General features: G+C 54.6%; 1 non-coding gene across 1 annotated transcript in view; it reads right to left on the minus strand.

Annotated features, from left to right (window-relative positions):
- The window catches only part of LOC144418867 (small subunit ribosomal RNA), a 1,810-nt gene extending 365 nt beyond the window's left edge, over positions 1-1,445 (minus strand). The window contains exon 1 of the ribosomal RNA XR_013473708.1: positions 1-1,445. This exon is cut by the window's left edge and continues 365 nt beyond it. This is a non-coding gene — a ribosomal RNA (small subunit ribosomal RNA).
- Between the last annotated feature and the right edge of the window lie 3,555 nt (positions 1,446-5,000).

Here is a 5,000-nt window from a genome sequence, read left to right on the forward strand (position 1 = left end):
GGGCATCACAGACCTGTTATTGCTCAATCTCGTGTGGCTAAACGCCACTAGTCCCTCTAAGAAGTTAGACGCCGACCGAGAAGGTCGCGTAACTATTTAGCATGCCAGAGTCTCGTTCGTTATCGGAATTAACCAGACAAATCGCTCCACCAACTAAGAACGGCCATGCACCACCACCCACAGAATCAAGAAAGAGCTCTCAATCTGTCAATCCTACCTGTGTCCGGGCCGGGTGAGTTTCCCCGTGTTGAGTCAAATTAAGCCGCAGGCTCCACTCCTGGTGGTGCCCTTCCGTCAATTCCTTTAAGTTTCAGCTTTGCAACCATACTTCCCCCGGAACCCAAAGACTTTGGTTTCCCGGAAGCTGCCGGAAAGGTCGTCATGGTAACGCCTCCCGATCGCTAGTTGGCATCGTTTATAGTCAGAACTAGGACGGTATCTGATCGTCTTCGAACCTCTGACTTTCGCTCTTGATTAAAGAAAACATTCTTGGCGAATGCTTTCGCAGTAGTTCGTCTTCCGCCGATCCAAGAATTTCACCTCTAACGGCAGAGTACGGACGCCCCCGTCTGTCCCTCTTAATCATTACCTCGTGCTCCGAAAACCAACAAAATAGAACCGAGGTCCTATTCCATTATTCCATGCAACACTATGCAGGCGAACAGCCTGCTTTGAACACTCTAATTTTTTCAAAGTAAACTTATCGGCCACCGCCGACACTCAGTCAAGAGCACCGACGGAGAACCGAAGGTGAGGCGAACGCAACCAGTGACACGCCTTGCGACGGACCGGCGGCGCTCGCCCAAAATCCAACTACGAGCTTTTCAACCGCAACAACTTTAGCATACACTGTTGGAGCTGGAATTACCGCGGCTGCTGGCACCAGACTTGCCCTCCAATGGATACTCGTTAAGAGTTTTAGGATGTACTCATTCCAATTACAGGGCCTCGTTAGAGTCCTGTATTGTTATTTTTCGTCACTACCTCCCCGTGTCGGGAATGGGTAATTTGCGCGCCTGCTGCCTTCCTTGGATGTGGTAGCCGTTTCTCAGGCTCCCTCTCCGGAATCGAACCCTGATTCCCCGTTACCCGTTATCACAAAGGTAGGCACGTAGCGTACCTTCGACAGTTGATAGGGCAGACACTTGAATGATACGTCGTCGGTGCAGAGACCGTACGATCCGCGTGGTTATCCAGAGTCATCAAACGTCACAGGACGAACCCGGTCGGTTTTGATCTGATAAAAGCGCGCCTCCCGAAGTCGGCGCTTAATGCATGTATTAGCTCTAGAATTACCACAGTTATCCACTTCGCTTACGAGACCAAATAAACCAAGACTGATTTAATGAGCCATTCGCAGTTTCGCTTTACGAGAACTCGTACTTGCACCTGCATGGCTTAATCTTTGAGACAAGCATATCACTACTGGCAGGATCAACCAGATAGCTGCGACAGCTGCGCTCGGCCCTTGCTGGGCCGCCCGGCGCGTGCTCGTCGCATTCGTTTAAGACCGAGGCGATCGCCTGCGGCCGTACTCGGCTTCGACAGTCGCTGGCCGCGACGTCCACGCTCTCGCCGGCAGTGCCAGGCGGAGCGATTTGCGTTTTTTCTTTGCTCGCCCTCTCTCGGGCTCGATCCATTCAGTTTCGCACAAACAAGAGCTCTGCCGGCCGCCTGCAGCGGTGCCTAAAACCCGGGCATAACAATGCGACCGTTCTGCTAGGCCGACAAGCGCTCAAGCCAGACGCTCGATCGAACGCCCCCTACATATTAGTCGAGACAACGGCTCGCTCATTAGCATCGCGTTTGTACTTTAACTTTTTTCGGCTCGGCTTCTTTCGACGCCGATGCCGGCGACGCAGCACTCTCTCGCCCGCCAGCCACCGAGAAAAGGGTGCGCTCCGACCGGCCCCGCACCGCTCTTTCTTGGCTCATTCGAAATTACTGTCTTTCGCTCTGACATGCCTTACCTAGGGTTAGGTTAGTATGCTTGCACGTTTGTACTTTAACTTTTTTCGGCTCGGCTTCTTTCGACGCCGATGCCGGCGACGCAGCACTCTCTCGCCCGCCAGCCACCGAGAAAAGGGTGCGCTCCGACCGGCCCCGCACCGCTCTTTCATGGCTCATTCGAAATTACTGTCTTTCGCTCTGACATGCCTTACCTAGGGTTAGGTTAGTATGCTTGCACGTTTGTACTTTAACTTTTTTTGGCTCGGCTTCTTTCGACGCCGATGCCGGCGACGCAGCACTCTCTCGCCCGCCAGCCACCTAGAAAAGGGTGCGCTCCGACCGGCCCCGCACCGCTCTTTCTTGGCTCATTCGAAATTACTGTCTTTCGCTCTGACATGCCTTACCTAGGGTTAGGTTAGTATGCTTGCACGTTTGTACTTTAACTTTTTTCGGCTCGGCTTCTTTCGACGCCGATGCCGGCGACGCAGCACTCTCTCGCCCGCCAGCCACCGAGAAAAGGGTGCGCTCCGACCGGCCCCGCACCGCTCTTTCATGGCTCATTCGAAATTACTGTCTTTCGCTCTGACATGCCTTACCTAGGGTTAGGTTAGTATGCTTGCACGTTTGTACTTTAACTTTTTTTGGCTCGGCTTCTTTCGACGCCGATGCCGGCGACGCAGCACTCTCTCGCCCGCCAGCCACCGAGAAAAGGGTGCGCTCCGACCGGCCCCGCACCGCTCTTTCATGGCTCATTCGAGTTTACTGTCTTTCGCTCTGACATGCCTTACCTAGGGTTAGGTTAGTATGCTTGCACGTTTGTACATTAACTTTTTTCGGCTCGGCTTCTTTCGACGCCGATGCCGGCGACGCAGCACTCTCTCGCCCGCCAGCCACCGAGAAAAGGGTGCGCTCCGACCGGCCCCGCACCGCTCTTTCTTGGCTCATTCGAAATTACTGTCTTTCGCTCTGACATGCCTTACCTAGGGTTAGGTTAGTATGCTTGCACGTTTGTACATTAACTTTTTTCGGCTCGGCTTCTTTCGACGCCGATGCCGGCGACGCAGCACTCTCTCGCCCGCCAGCCACCGAGAAAAGGGTGCGCTCCGACCGGCCCCGCACCGCTCTTTCATGGCTCATTCGAAATTACTGTCTTTCGCTCTGACATGCCTTACCTAGGGTTAGGTTAGTATGCTTGCACGTTTGTACTTTAACTTTTTTTGGCTCGGCTTCTTTCGACGCCGATGCCGGCGACGCAGCACTCTCTCGCCCGCCAGCCACCTAGAAAAGGGTGCGCTCCGACCGGCCCCGCACCGCTCTTTCTTGGCTCATTCGAAATTACTGTCTTTCGCTCTGACATGCCTTACCTAGGGTTAGGTTAGTATGCTTGCACGTTTGTACTTTAACTTTTTTCGGCTCGGCTTCTTTCGACGCCGATGCCGGCGACGCAGCACTCTCTCGCCCGCCAGCCACCGAGAAAAGGGTGCGCTCCGACCGGCCCCGCACCGCTCTTTCTTGGCTCATTCGAAATTACTGTCTTTCGCTCTGACATGCCTTACCTAGGGTTAGGTTAGTATGCTTGCACGTTTGTACTTTAACTTTTTTTGGCTCGGCTTCTTTCGACGCCGATGCCGGCGACGCAGCACTCTCTCGCCCGCCAGCCACCTAGAAAAGGGTGCGCTCCGACCGGCCCCGCACCGCTCTTTCTTGGCTCATTCGAAATTACTGTCTTTCGCTCTGACATGCCTTACCTAGGGTTAGGTTAGTATGCTTGCACGTTTGTACTTTAACTTTTTTCGGCTCGGCTTCTTTCGACGCCGATGCCGGCGACGCAGCACTCTCTCGCCCGCCAGCCACCGAGAAAAGGGTGCGCTCCGACCGGCCCCGCACCGCTCTTTCATGGCTCATTCGAAATTACTGTCTTTCGCTCTGACATGCCTTACCTAGGGTTAGGTTAGTATGCTTGCACGTTTGTACTTTAACTTTTTTTGGCTCGGCTTCTTTCGACGCCGATGCCGGCGACGCAGCACTCTCTCGCCCGCCAGCCACCTAGAAAAGGGTGCGCTCCGACCGGCCCCGCACCGCTCTTTCTTGGCTCATTCGAAATTACTGTCTTTCGCTCTGACATGCCTTACCTAGGGTTAGGTTAGTATGCTTGCACGTTTGTACTTTAACTTTTTTCGGCTCGGCTTCTTTCGACGCCGATGCCGGCGACGCAGCACTCTCTCGCCCGCCAGCCACCGAGAAAAGGGTGCGCTCCGACCGGCCCCGCACCGCTCTTTCATGGCTCATTCGAGTTTACTGTCTTTCGCTCTGACATGCCTTACCTAGGGTTAGGTTAGTATGCTTGCACGTTTGTACATTAACTTTTTTCGGCTCGGCTTCTTTCGACGCCGATGCCGGCGACGCAGCACTCTCTCGCCCGCCAGCCACCGAGAAAAGGGTGCGCTCCGACCGGCCCCGCACCGCTCTTTCTTGGCTCATTCGAAATTACTGTCTTTCGCTCTGACATGCCTTACCTAGGGTTAGGTTAGTATGCTTGCACGTTTGTACATTAACTTTTTTCGGCTCGGCTTCTTTCGACGCCGATGCCGGCGACGCAGCACTCTCTCGCCCGCCAGCCACCGAGAAAAGGGTGCGCTCCGACCGGCCCCGCACCGCTCTTTCATGGCTCATTCGAAATTACTGTCTTTCGCTCTGACATGCCTTACCTAGGGTTCGGTTAGTATGCTTGCACGTTTGTACTTTAACTTTTTTTGGCTCGGCTTCTTTCGACGCCGATGCCGGCGACGCAGCACTCTCTCGCCCGCCAGCCACCTAGAAAAGGGTGCGCTCCGACCGGCCCCGCACCGCTCTTTCTTGGCTCATTCGAAATTACTGTCTTTCGCTCTGACATGCCTTACCTAGGGTTAGGTTAGTATGCTTGCACGTTTGTACTTTAACTTTTTTCGGCTCGGCTTCTTTCGACGCCGATGCCGGCGACGCAGCACTCTCTCGCCCGCCAGCCACCGAGAAAAGGGTGCGCTCCGACCGGCCCCGCACCGCTCTTTCTT

Source organism: Styela clava, unplaced genomic scaffold (assembly GCF_964204865.1).
Source record: "Styela clava unplaced genomic scaffold, kaStyClav1.hap1.2 HAP1_SCAFFOLD_61, whole genome shotgun sequence".
NCBI classification, from domain to species: domain Eukaryota; kingdom Metazoa; phylum Chordata; class Ascidiacea; order Stolidobranchia; family Styelidae; genus Styela; species Styela clava.